The sequence below is a fragment of the Amblyomma mixtum genome, chromosome 1 (assembly GCF_055824585.1).
Source record: "Amblyomma mixtum isolate Tamu chromosome 1, ASM5582458v1, whole genome shotgun sequence".
Taxonomy (NCBI): Eukaryota; Metazoa; Arthropoda; class Arachnida; order Ixodida; family Ixodidae; genus Amblyomma; species Amblyomma mixtum.
The window spans coordinates 24,225,424-24,240,306 of record NC_143012.1 but is presented as its reverse complement, the minus strand read 5'-3'; the positions used below and the strand labels follow the sequence as shown (position 1 = coordinate 24,240,306).

The 14,883-nt window shown below is 47.0% G+C and overlaps 1 long non-coding RNA gene across 1 annotated transcript in view; it reads left to right on the top strand.

Annotated features, from left to right (window-relative positions):
- The window catches only part of LOC149365760 (uncharacterized), a 34,408-nt gene extending 22,051 nt beyond the window's left edge, over positions 1–12,357 (top strand). The window contains exon 4 of the long non-coding RNA XR_016282953.1: positions 12,271–12,357. This is a non-coding gene — a long non-coding RNA (uncharacterized LOC149365760). The remainder of the gene's footprint in view (positions 1–12,270) is intronic.
- The last annotated feature ends 2,526 nt before the right edge of the window (positions 12,358–14,883 follow it).

The window sequence follows — 14,883 nt, the reverse complement described above, 5'->3', positions numbered from 1 at the left end:
CTTCCCCGACAGCGCCGCCGTCTGCTGGAAAACCGCTGCAAAACCACCTTCACGCATTACGGTGAAGCCGCCGAGATCGCCAGTAGACAGAAAAGGGAAGGACACGGACCTCTGTTGCCTTTGTTCCCCTGTCGTGACTTCACCCCTCGGCACCCCTATCTCGAACAGCGAGCCACCCACTCCCCTACGCTCGTTACGAGGAGTGCGCAGTTCACTCGGTCAGCTGAGAGAAAGCACGTGAGCGTTGGTCTACGGCGTCATGAATCGCGAGCGCGTTAGTCTTACCTGACTACCACACGGTACAGCAGAAGTTTTAAAAATTCAATTACAAATTACTCGCTGCACCAATTGAGCTCAAATTTTGTCCAGTTGTTCCGAGATGCATAGCGAACGCAATGTAATGAACAACTTGAGTCTGAAAAATGGTGTCGTAACCCATTTAAAGGTTATCCGGTGACTGCACCCACACCAAGTGTTACATGGGGCCCCACCACAGACGTTGCATATATATTCAAGCCCACACATCTTGATCAAGCCAGGTGTCCTACCAGATTATCTCGGCAGCAACCTCCCCATCTTTAACACTACCCGCACATTCAATCCAAAACCAAAATGTTTCTTTTCCACACTCTTCTCTTTCGTGATATGTCAGTGCACATTAAAGAACCCCAGGTGGTCTAAATTTCCGGAGCCCTTCACCACGGTGTCCCTACGGCGTCACAGGCAGACTCACACATTTTACATGTCTGGAACGCCGCCAACGCCTCAACCGCAAACTCCGCCTCCGAATCTCCGTCCACACACAGGCCGCCGAAACTTACGCAGCCACCCTCGCTTGAAACAGCCGGGCTTACTTTTACAGCAGCCTCAAAACGCACCTGGACCACTTTCTGAGCCCTCCTAGACCCCCTTTTTTTTTCCTTTTTATTGGTCCTCTCAAAAAAAGAGGTAAAAAAATATAAAAGAAAGAGAGAGGATGCCTGGACCAGCAATGCTTTGCCAGGCTTAACGCCAATTCAAAATAAATGAAAAATAACTAAATGTTTCAAAGAAGAAAAAAAAAATTAAGCGAAAAACAGAGCATAAAAAAAACTCATAAGAAAAGAAAACAAAAGTCTCGTCATAGTAAGTTAGACGCAGGCAGATAGCCAAAGCACAGCGTGCAGTCCGCGAAATAAATAAAAATAATAATAAAAAGAAAACCCAAGTCACTGCAAAGTCATTGTCACCGTAACAGTCAAAGAAAGCACTGAGCGCCGGCCACAAAATAAAGATCACAAAAATAAAAACATAATCAAGACAAAAGAAAAAAAAAACCGAAGTCACAGTCACTCAGACAAGGACACAGTCACAGTCACGCAGTCAATACAAAGTCGCAGTCACACAGTCAAGGACGTAGTCACAGTCACGCCACGACAAAACCACCTATGCTCAATAAAGGAGCACGGGGCGCTCCGCTGTGCAAAGCTTGGGGAAGAGAGATTAGAGGAAAGAGAGAAATCAGCGTGAATAATTTGGAATTGTACTACTTATGAGGTGAACCATTTGAAGGAGAAGAGCACAAGCAATTTGATCTACAAAAGACACAAAGTGAACAAGGAAGGGGAAAGCCTTAGGGTGCTTGCCAACGTTTGGACAAGAGGACCTGTGTTCACCTGGGCCATACGAAGTCCTCTTGTCGAAACGCTGGCAAGCAACATGAGGCTTTCCTCTTCGTTGTTGTCTTTGTGATTGCGAGAACCGTCTCTCTTCCTTGATCTACAAAAAGGGCACTGACATCAACCGAACACTACAAGGCATTGCGAAAACAATTCTATCAGTTGGGACGGAACCACTTGCCCCCCCGCCTTACCCGAACCTCGACAAAGACACCACCCTTGATGAAGTCGAATGATCAACTGATTACCATACGCCGCCCTACAGCTCCCGGACAAGACCACATGACATGCAGAGTCCTCCGCAACCTTGACGACACCTCACTTTAGGAATTGATGGACCGGTGCCCTCCACCTGGAAACATGCACACATCACTTTTATTCCCAAACTCAGCATGGCAGTCATCCTCCGAAACCTGTGCCCTATATCCCTCATCAGTTGCGTGGGAAAACTGTTCGAACATATCGTCCTCAACAGACTGCAACCCTTTCCAGAAGCCTCACGGGTCCTACCTGACAACCTGTGTGGCTTTCATCCCACTCCCTCGGCTCAAGACATATCACTATTCCATAAGGAAACTATATTCCACACTAAGAAGCACACAGCCAGCACACATGCTATTCTCGCCCTGGATATTTAAAAAGCGTTGGACGCTTTTAGCCACGACCATATCCTTCGCACTATGGCCACCAATGGCTGTGAGTCGCGCATATGGCGCTACATCCATGCCAGCACTATACCATCACCTTTATCACCCCTCCCCATCTAGGTCAGGGATGTTGGTGAGTTGTTTGGCCAGGATAGGGCTACGGTTATTTTCAGTAAGGTGAGAACTGCATCCTGTGGAGTGTTCTTGATGCAGAGGATAAATAAAGGTGACACTCCACAAGGTGCAGTTCTCACCTCCCTCCAACTGAAAATAGCGTTAGCCCACTGGCCAAAAACTCACTAACACGCCTGCCCTCCACACGCTGGCTGCTGGATGCTTGACAGTCGACCCTTGCTGTCTGGCGTGGTCGTGCGGCTGACGGGGCTAGATGACGACAGCACGGAGGGAAAAATGCTAGGTTTTCACCTGACGTCGCCTCGCTGTGTTCTCTCGCCGGCCGCAGCCGGTCCCCGCCGATCTCGGCGCACTTGTCCGTTGTCACTTTCTGCCAATCAGCGACCGCTTCGGAGGCGCGCCATTGCGACCAGTTTGGGGAAGAGCGCAGCGCTCTCGAGCGGACCATCTGATTGCTCACCCATGAGGAGGACGCTTTCCCCCGTCTCCACGGCGCGCCTCGCCGGTATTCCGAAATTCCCACAATATACAAGACACTGTGGAAGCATGAGCTGATGGGCGAGTTGGTTGTACATGATATGATTGAAAAAGAGAGCGGAGGAAAGGAGGAAATGGGCATCACAGCGCTGAACTAGCAACTGACATTTATTTGGCACGCTGCGCGTATAAATACATTCAGGCACCAAAATAGAAAACAACGCATAGAGCAATTCATGCACCAGGATCCCTGCAAGCAAACACAAACTAAGAAGTGCGATTCAGGAAGCGAAGTTCTTTTTGTGATAAAGACATTGATGCAGCACTTACACATGTATCACCATACTTCTTGATATTCGAAGCCTCGATAATTTCCCGGCAAAGCTGGTCTTTGTTCCTAGCAACAACTCGGCAAAAATTAAACTGTGGGGTGCAATCACATTCACGGCAATGCATGCTTCACGTGCTTTCTTCTGTGGCCGAAGTTTTGTTGAAGAAACTGAAATGCTCCGCCAGTTCTGAACGTCAAACAAGTAAGCGAGTAGCAGCCATTCCCTATATCCACAAGATATCACATAATTTTAAAAGTGTTGGTAAAAGAGTCGGAGTGGATGTTGTTTTTTCGGCCCCCGTTAAGTTATCAAGCTTGTGTACGCGTGTCAACAACCCAGGGAAAACTTCCCCCGATTGCCCCAAAAACCATGAATGCAAATTTGTGAAGTGTCAAAAAAATGTCGTGTATTCCATTCCTCTCACTTGTAATAGATTTTATATTGGCCAGACTGGACAGTGCTTAAATGATAGGCTCAGGCAGCACCACAACAATGTAGATAACAAAGAGTCTCGTAACCTTAGCATGCATTGCCGTGAATGTGATTGCACCCCACAGTTTAATTTTTGCCGAGTTGTTGCTAGGAACAAAGACCAGCTTTGCCGGGAAATAATCGAGGCTTCGAATATCAAGAAGTATGGTGATACATGTGTAAGTGCTGCATCAGTGTCTTTATCACAAAAAGAACTTCGCTTCCTGAATCGCACTTCTTAGTTTGTGTTTGCTTGCAGGGATCCTGGTGCATGAATTGCTCTATGCGTTGTTTTCTATTTTGGTGCCTGAATGTATTTATACGCGCAGCGTGCCAAATAAATGTCAGTTGCTAGTTCAGCGCTGTGTTGTCCATTTCCTCCTTTCCTCCGCTCGCTTTTTTGGCCTTCGGCCTTGCGCTGTTTCAATCATATTAAGACACTGTGGGTGCCACCTTTATATAGAATAACTCCTAGACAAGGAAACCGAAATTCGCGGCAGGCTTTATTCGCAGATTTGCTATATGCAACCACGGCCTGTCGGAGAGGGGAACCCTTAACATGCCAGTCGCCCTAATCACCAGCCGATTGAGTTATCCCATTACCTACCATTTGCTCATCAAAATGCAACAAGATAAAGGTGATGTTCTTATCAGAAATGCGACCACCTGAGCACTCCGGCTGCAACTGTCAGTTTGGTACGTTCCTCATTAGATTATGGGTTCACTGTGTACGGTTCAGTAGGTCTGTCATGCCCTGAAAAATTTGATCGAGTACAAAACTGAGGCCTAGGGCTCTCATGTGGCGCATACAGGACACCTCCTATAGTCAACCTCTACGCAGAAACAAATGAACCCTCCCTTGAATACAGAAGAACAGCTTTAACTTGTGCATATGTCTTTGAAGTAAGATCTCTACCAAAATATATCTACTATCCATTTGTAGCGAAATGTCTTTGTCGAGTATTATTCACCAACAAAGTGCTAGCTACCTGCCACTGGTATTGCGATTCGAAGAGATATGCCAGAATCTAAATACACAGGACACATTATCTGATATTGCCCAAAGATGAGATGCACACCTCCATGTTACAGCTGTCCTGCAATTTGCAATTTCACTCTCTAAAAAGAAACTCCGCAGCAACGCACTATATAAGAATTTCTTGCACACCAAGAAAAAATACAGTAGGTTTTTATACTGATAGTTCAAAAATGGGCGGTTACATAGGAAGCGCAGTGGTACGAGGAAATTGGAAAGAAACCGTAAGACTTCCTCAGTGCGTATCCATTTTTCACTGCCGAAAAAAATAGTAAACGAGAACCTCGCGAACAGTATTACCTACACAGACTCCCTAAAGGTACTTACATCTCTTCACTCGAGTAGTGCAATCACTCCGTCACTTGGTGACACACCATAGCCACAGCTCAAGGGCTGAACATAAAATTCTGCTAGGTCCCGAGTTATATCAGAATGAAAGGCAACGACAGAGCAGATTTGTGCACTGCTGAAGCTCGTGGAAAAAAAAAACAATGTACACTTTAAGGATTGCATGAATTTAGTACAATGTAAATTAAGAAAAAAAACTGGCAGTCGTTTTGGAACAACGAAATAAATAACAGTACATTAGGTGAGTGGAAGTCATGTGTGCACTAGGAATGTTGCAACGAAGTGGTTCTCTGTTATCTCCGAATAGGCCACACGCACTTTACGATCAACTTCCTGCTAACAAAACAAGGCAAACCTGTTTGCGAAGAATTCTCATCGACTGCTTCGTTGGTTTTCTATTTGGTAAAACTAGCCACCTTCTCATTCCTGAGAAGAAGGCTAAGGTCTTTATTTGGTTCGTTGGGAGCTTCGAGAATCTTGCCCAGCCAAGGATAGCAACCTCATTTAAAGTTTTTACTATTAGTCATTTCTAGTAGTTCTTTCCTATGTGATTACTAGGTAGTAATGAAGTTTTAGGTCCCCTACACCACCGCTGATTCTTCACATTTGTATAAAATTCAGCGGAAAAATTTTCGTAGCACCATGTGCTTGGTGCATGATCGCCTTAGTTGCCTATGTGCCCTATAACAATACACACACACACCAACTGCCCGATGCATTCTCGCATCAAGGTGCATGCTTACTCAGGAAGTAATCCTCACGAGCATACCTCGATCCCTGATAAACAGCGCGCTGCCCTGAGAACTATCCTCCAGTGGTTGGGAAGATTGGACAACCAAATTCGCATAGGAAGCTATGTGGGCTCTACTCATATACCATCAAATCATCACTTATTAAAAAAACAGACGCTTCATCCTCCCTCCACCTCAACGTACACTGGATTCAAAATACAGCGAGGTCTGATGGCAACACGAGACAAACCGCTGCATCTCCCCTTCTGTCCTTGATAGAGCTCCTTCCCAAAACAGAAGAATCCCCAGCTTGTTCATCCTCAACACGTACAGTGCGACAAAAAGGGGCGGAGCCCCCCTCCTCGCGGTCATTACAAAAGTGGTAATCATCCGCGCGAAAAACCTGAGAAGATTTTAACGCAGGGCACGTCGGCTGGGGTTACAAGCACAACTGCAGAAAGGAATCGCAACTCTGGACATTTATGCAAAATGAGGGCCTAACCCATTAACGACAGGCAACAGCACACGCGCAGCTAAACACCAACCCAATCCTACAGTGTCAGTGAAACAACACGCAGGCCTCCCTAGGCAGTGACCGCGACATCATTCAAACAACCTCCGCACTGAAGTCAATCTCCGCCTCTGTAAAAAGGAAACGAAAAATCACAGACTGGGAAAAATTCTGTAATCTGCGGAAGAAATCCCCTACTGGGATAGAGAACCTTGCAAACCGGGTGAATACACTCACGTAGGACATCGGAAGTGCCACATCCCGAGTCCCGAGCAATCGGGAAACGGAAATCGTGGACAGCAGAACTAGAACACACGCGTACATAACTGCCTTTCTGAATAACAGGACGGCGGAGACATGGTTTGGGTCAACGGAATCCCCCTCGTTAGCCCTATAAAGCAGGAGGGCACCGCAAGGCTGTTTTATCCCCACTACTCTTCGACATCACCCTCACACCCATGGGGCGAAAATTAGAGCGGATCCCGCTCCTACGCAGACGACCACGGCAAATGTCGGCGAAATGGATGAAACGCTCCAAGCAGTAGCGGAGTGTGCGGCCTGTATAGGCCTTGCATACTCGCTGACCGAATTCCGCTGCTCCAGCCGACCGCGGACCGCCACAAAAAGGGAAACCCGTTGAAAATGTTATAATCACTGCCTTATTTTTCAACTCACAAAGATAGAAGATGGAAAGAGTAAACGTGCTAATAAGACAGGCCTACAAATCGGCTCTAAATCTCCCTCAAGGGACTTCAACCAACAGTCTCCTCCGCATGAGGGTCCATAACACTCCAGAATAACTGACTGAAGCCCACCGCACAGCACAGTTGGACTGACTATCCTCCACAAACACGGGCAGACACATCCTAGCCGCATTAAATATTCAACCAACGGCTCCCCCTCTGGACAACTCCCACGGCATTCCTAAGCAAATCAAAGAAAACCTAATCGTCCACGCAACTCACAGCCGGGAAGGATGCGCAGCACGCGCCAAAGTCCTGTATAAAGAACACACGGACAACGAAGACGCAGTGCATGTAGACGCGGCAGAATATACATGCAACCTAGCCTACGTCCTAAGTGCGGTGTCATATGACCTAAAACACACAGCCTCCGGCTCGATAAGGGCGACCATAGAATCTTCCAATGCCACGCTCGCGGCTCCAAAACCACAATCAGAAATTTTTCAAAGGGACAGATCCATTCCGCCATTAATAAACCCGGGTCAATACAAACACGAATGCTTTCTTTGTGGGGCTCCTAGAGAAAACTTCGAACGCAGACTCTACATATGCCGAGAACTCCAACCACCATCTCGCTGGAACCTCAGAGACCTAGAAGGTTGGGAGATCGCGGTCTCACGGGGCTGGTGGAATGCGCGGAGAAGGTCGCCAGAAGTCATGGACTGATGACCGCCGCCCGAGATAAGGACGAAGCGACCGAAACCTCCCCTAACGCTTTCCCTTGGTTCATCAATAAAGTGTTTGCCTACCTACCTAGCTAGTGGAAGGAACTCTCCCTGAGGCCCTGAATCATAGAGCGTTCCACAAGTAGGAGCCCATCCTTGAGGAGTATCTTTAATTCTTTGCTTGAAGATAAAGTTCTTAGCAACGCTATGCTACAAATGCCTTTCCCGCCTGAGGAATAAAATAGTTGCAAACTAGGTGCTCGTTCTGTCAACGTTGGTGTTTCCATTTCGAAAATGCTATAGCAACTAGCGCGAATAATCGGGTCAGGCTAAGTGTCAGCTCCGAACTGAATTTTCGAAAAGTGCACAGCTGGGCTTTCGGTGAAGAGTGAGTATTATGAAAAGTACAAGAGGGCTATCTTATATTTCGAGGGTTGTCTTGCCTGAACAATTCGATTTCGAAGGCAGGATGAACTTTAGTGAAAAAAAGAAATGAGCACGGTTCTTGCATTGACTGTTGCGGAGACACGCAGACCGGTATAAGGCGGAAGGTACTGCGAAACTGTTAGGCCTAAATAGGACATTCTAGCATGAAAAATGCTCTCTTTGAGGAATAACTGTAGCGCCTAGTATGTGAGATGTAAAGGCAGAGATTCGTTAGTCAGCTGCTTGTTTTATCATCTACAATTGAAGTTGGTAGCTGGTGGTCCAGTGCGTCCTTTCGAGCGATTTGTTCGTAGACATTGTGGGTTTCTAAGTGGACACAGGCCACCACCCACCGCGGGTTCGAGCTTCGCGCGAGCCAAGGACCCCGATCAGCCGTCACCACACACACACTGGGACACCGCTGCAGCGCACTCAACCTCCGCTGGGAGGAGAGCGATTCGCCGCAAAGAAATAGGCCTCCAAGTTCACAAAGGAGACGTTTATTCACGTCGTCCTTCAGCAGTACACACACACTCAATCGTCACCCCGTCCCGGGGGCGCGCGAGGAGCAAGGCTCCGCTGCGTGCACGAAGCGACTCGAGCAATGCGCGCCGCTAGCACGCCGCTGCAGGAGAATGTCCCCGCGGCAGTGCTTTGATCTCTCTCTCGTGTCGACCGTTGGGCCGGTTGCGAGAGAGAGTGGGCAATCAACGCAAGGTACGCCTGTCGGAGGTCGCTGGACCCCGCTGGACAGGCTCGAGCCGCTGCAGGTCAGAGGACACGTGCGGGCGAGCTCGAGTAAGCACTGGTCCGAACGGCAACGGCCGGCACGGACAAAACAGTAGCGTACGCACCTTACGCTGTCTCAGAGGGATCTCTCTCTCTGGGCCCCGCTCGGACGGTCGCGCGGTGCGCGGCCGCCCCAAAGCGGGTCTCGTATTCCCGCCAAAAGGCGCCAATGGCAAAGGCCCTTGGGGAGCCGGGGCGGAGCTGTGGCTAAATGACAGTGATTAGTCACCCAGCCGCCTCTCCACCGCCTGAGGCGGGAGCAAGGGAAAGAGGAAACAACGCGGGAGGCCGGCAACGCCGCGCAAAGGCGACGGCGGAAAGCCAGGATTCCCACAACATCGACGGGCCGTTAAACACTTTCCTCGCAGCAATCTGGCTAATGTTTACATTCTCGGGTACTTTCCGCGGAGAAAGAATAATTTGCTGATAGAGGACAAAAATGTAAGCATTTACGAGGTGAAGTTTCAGTCCTAGGCGCTAGGTAAATGATGCAAGTGCTCTAAACAGGTGTGTGGACGACAGTACACAGAAAACGGTTTAGAAGGCTAGCCCATTATTGTGGTGTGTGATTCTGGACTTGGAGGTGTTCCCGCCTGTTTACAGGGCGTATCACCGAAGACTTTGCAGAATTTTTTATAAATGAAATTACTGAGTTAGAAGAGCATTTTTTTTCGCTTCGAATTGTCAGCTGAGTAGTACATAAGAATACAGCTAACACGTGCTAACTAGCAGGTTGATTAACAAAAAGCGTGAAATTTCTGTCGACAACTGCTGCTTACAGCGACGAGGCATTAAAGGCTATCTTCTTAACTATTACTAGGAGGCTGCTTAATTATAGAGACGCCTGTAGCCTATCGTAACCTGTATATCGGTTTTTATCATTTCGAAAATACGGTTACCCTCGACGCTGTGGGCCAACAAAGTTTAGCTATTTCGACGAGTTACGTGGCTACATCGAGCCAATATACATGCGCTTTCAATAAGCTTGGAGGCACAGCAAACTGCCTATAGTGCACCTAACTCGTCGAAACAGCCAACGTTTGTTGTGCCACAGCTCTGAGGGTAGCCGTTATTATTAGAAAAACTTTGGACCCAGGCCTCTCAATAATCAAGGTTTGTAAGAGGAATAGTCTAGAAGATAGATACGGGCCAAACCAAAGATACGGTTTATGCGGACGACTGCGCTGCATGAGTAGTTTCAGCGGGGAACTACTAATTACACCCGGAAACGGGACGTACGCGCTTAATGTTTGTTCCTGGATAATTTTTTGGCATGCTCTTATATCCTGATGTCCCGTAAGGAAAAAAAAAGGTCTATATGTAGTGTATTTCGGATGTGTGCTCGCTGCGGTCTATTATGGTATTTGCAGCGGCATGCCTATTAGTATAACGATATAAAAGCGTCTTCAGAAAAGGAAAGTTGTTTACAGTGGCTGCGGTCGTTGTCGTCTTTCTCTGCACATTCCTCATGTTTGTGACATGCAATGTTGCTGTAGCACCGCGTAAACTGCACAATATAGAACTACGCAGCGTAATCAAGACTGGGGCCAGTAATTAGAGAAGACCCGCTATGTGTTACTGTTCCACTCACCTGATTGTCGCAGACCTTTGCGGCAAGTGAGCATCAATTCGGCAGTTGTAACGGACTGTGATAATTGGAAGTGGTGAGCCATTCGCAATGACTGTCTGCAGCCTTCACCTTACGTTGCTCAGTTGTAGCAAGGCGGTATGGACGTACTCGGAAAGCAATATAACTAGAGCTAGTGAATTTTATGTTGTGCAGTGCGCGCGCTAATACAGCAAGAATACAAGACACGAAGATGTTGACAGTGCAGAGAGAGATAATCAGGAGCGCAGCCGCTGTATATTGCGTACTTCCATGAAGGTGCTAGATATTGTTATACGAAAGGGCACGCTGCTGCAGGTGCCGTAAAAGACCGCAGCAAGCACACACTGGGCAGACTTGCGAAAGACACTGCGTACGCCCTTTTTATCTTATAATTTTATAGAACATCAGGATATGAGAGCGTTCTAAAAAAAAAGCACGTACGTTGCATTTTCGGATGTATCAATCGGCACGCTGCTGCAGGTACCGTAGAAGTCCGCAGCCGCAACCAAACAGCGACGAGACATCCGAAAGGCACCACGTACGCTTTTTTGTTTTTACTGGACATTTTGTCTTTCACGAACGTTCATGAAACGAAACGTCCAGTAAAAAAAAAAAAAAAACAGGGTGTCTCTCGGATGTCCCGTCGGTGTGTGGTTGCTGCGGACTTCCGCGGTGCCTGCAGCAGCGTGCGCACTCCCCCCGCGAATTCGACGGTGATGAGAAAGAAAAAAGAAACTTCCTCCCCCGGGAACACCTCCGCAGGAGCAACGGGCATCCGCCCTCTGGATACCCGGGGGACAGCGAGAAGAAGAGCTGTGCGAAAAAGCACAGATCCTCCCCTTGTCCTCCACACACGGCGGCCGAGCTGTGACGCTGGTGGGATCACCAGGCGCCGTTATTTCTACAGCGATCCGCTGTGCCGGCGCTGGGAATCGAACCAAGGTCGGTGGGGATATTCGCCCAAGCATTGCCAACTGGCGCGCTAACCACTCGGCTACCGTGCGGCTCTGGTTTTTGTCGGCGTCGGCGAGTGCTGATAGAAGGGAAGCGAAGCAGGTCGAAACTGAGCATGCGCGGGGGATGCGGTTATCTCGCCATCGGGCGTACCAGCAGAAACATGCTAGGCATCGACCGTGGAGCGGCCGCACTAGGGCGGAAGTGCGATAGCGGGTGGGGCACCAGCCCCGTCGCGGTATTTCGTCCGTGCAGATGAAAGAGAGTTTGGAATGCGAAAGCCGCAACTTGAAACTCGATCGGTGACATGTTCGGCGGTGGAAAAAAAGTGTCCGCGCGGCGAGGCAAGATGGCCGCGAACGACTTTGTTGTTGTTTTAGGTGTAGAAGCGCAAGCCAAAAATTTGTGGGATGGTTTAGCGCACGTATACAGTAGCACGCAACAGCATTGGAGGGTTGTTACACAGGCTTTGGGATTCCCGGCGCCCCGTATCGCAGAGATGGACAGGTCGGGAAGGAACCTGTCGATAATGGCGCGCGCAAAGCCGCGTTGTGTCTGTGCGCGAAACGTATGTAACCTCCTGGTAATTAATGATTGCCGCACTGCAGACATTTTCTGGCATGTGCGTGGCCTACCGCACAGAGATGCTGCCGGACTCATAATGGCAGTGTCACGTGCATTGAATGAGGTATGCGTCATCGGAGTTGTAACGACCATATGTAATCTGCACCCTCGCAGGCAGTGGCACAGATGGGAGGAGCGGAGAATGCAGTCCCAGGAAGAGGACAAGGAGGTGCGTAGACTCCTACGTTGGTCCTGGTGGGGCAACTGCCCCGCCTGCAGTGCTCTTCCACACCTGCACGAAGGGAGAGCAGGATATAAGGGACTTCAAGGAACACAAGGCTGCAATGGCAGTGCCATCGCGCCAGACCACTTCAAATTTGCAGGAGTGCATAGTATTTCAGGTGCTAGACAGTGTGATGGGTTTCATTTATTCATTATACACTCTTCACATTCCATTTCAGACAATAGACAGTGTAACTGGTCATTTTCCATTTCAGGAACGATCTAATGTAGTGGGTTTCATGTATTCAGTGCAACAGGTTCATTTTGCATTGCGGGAACGATCTAATGTAGTGGGTTTCATGTATTCAGTGCAACTGGTTCATTTTGCATTGCGGGAACGATCTAATGTAGTCGGATTCATGTATTCAGTGCAACTGGTCTCTTTCGATCGGTTTACACTGTTTACTTTACATTTCAGGAACGATCTAATCTAGTGGGTTTCATGTATTCAGTGCAACTGGTCTCTTTCGATCGGTTTACACTGTTTACTTTACATTTCAGGAACGATCTAATCTAGTGGGTTTCATGTATTCAGTGCAACTGGTCTCTTTCGATCGGTTTACACTGTTTACTTTACATTTCAGGAACGATCTAATCTAGTGGGTTTCATGTATTCAGTGCAACTGGTCTCTTTCGATCGGTTTACACTGTTTACTTTACATTTCAGGAACGATCTAATCTAGTGGGTTTCATGTATTCAGTGCAACTGGTCTCTTTCGATCGGTTTACACTGTTTACTTTACATTTCAGGAAAGATCTAATCTAGTGGGTTTCATGTATTCAGTGCAACTGGTCTCTTTCGATCGGTTTACACTGTTTACTTTACATTTCAGAAACGACCTAATGTAGTGGGTTTCATGTATTCAGTGAAACTGGTCTCTTTCGATCGGTATACACTGTTCATTTTACATTTCGGAAACGATCTAATGTAGTCGGTTTCATGTATTCAGTGCAACTGGTCTCTTTCGATCAGTATACACTGTTCATTTTACATTTCAGGAACGATCTAAAGTAGTGGGTTTCATGTATTCAGTATACACTTTTCAATTCAGGTACTAGACAGTGTATAACTGGTCTCTTTCGATCGGTATACACTGTTCATTTTACATTTCAGGAACGATCTAATGTAGTCGGTTTCATGTATTCAATACAACTGGTCTCTTTCGATCAGTATACACTGTTCATTTTACATTTCAGGAACGATCTAATGTAGTGGGTTTCGTGTATTCAGTATACACTTTTCAATTCAGGTACTAGAGAGTGTATAACTGGTCTCTTTCGATCGGTATACACTGTTCATCTTACATTTCAGGAACGACCTAATGTAGTGGGTTTCATATATTCAGTGAAACTGATCGCGTGCGATCAGTATGCACTGTTCATTTTACATTTCAGGAATGATCTAATGTAGTGGGTTTCAGGTATTTAGTATACACCTTTCAATTCAGGTACTAGACAGTGTATAACTGGTCTCTTTCGATCGGTATACACTGTTCATTTTCCATTTCAGGAACGACCTAATATAGTGGGTTTCATGTATTCAGTATACACTTTTCAAATCAGGTACTAGACAGTGTATAACTGGTCTCTTTCGATCGGTATACACTGTTCATTTGACATTTCAGGAACGATCTAATGTAGTGGGTTTCATGTATTCAGTATGCACTTTTCAAATCAGGTACTAGACAGTGTATAACTGGTCTCTTTCGATCGGTATACACTGTTCATTTTACATTTCAGGGACGATCTAATCTAGTGGGTTTCATGTATTCAGTGCAACTGGTCTCTTTCGATCGGTACACACTGTTCATTTTACATTTCAGGAACGATCTAATCTAGTGGGTTTCATGTATTCAGTGCAACTGGTCTCTTTCGATCGTTATACACTGTTCATTTTACATTTCATGAGCGATCTAATGTAGTGGGTTTCATGTATTCAGTGCAACTGGTCTCTTTCGATCGGTATACACTGTTCATTTTACATTTCCGGAACGATCTAATCTAGTGGGTTTCATGTATTCAGTGCAACTGGTCTCTTTCGATCGGTATACACTGTTCATTTTACATTTCCGGAACGATCTAATCTAGTGGGTTTCATGTATTCAGTGCAACTGGTCTCTTTCGATCGGTATACACTGTTCATTTTACATTTCAGGAACGATCTAATGTAGTGGGTTTCATGTATTCAGTGTACACTTTTCATTTCAGGTACTAGACAGTGTATAACTGGTCTCTTTCGATCGGTATACACTGTTCATTTTACATTTCAGGAACGACCTAATGTAGTGGGTTTCATGTATTCAGTGTACACTTTTCATTTCAGGTACTAGACAGTGTATAACTGGTCTCTTTCGATCGGTATACACTGTTCATTTTACATTTCAGGAACGACCTAATGTAGTGGGTTTCATGTATTCAGTGAAACTGGTCTCTTTCGATCGGTATACACTGTTCATTTTACATTTCAGGAACGATCTAATGTAGTGGGTTTCATGTATTCAGTGT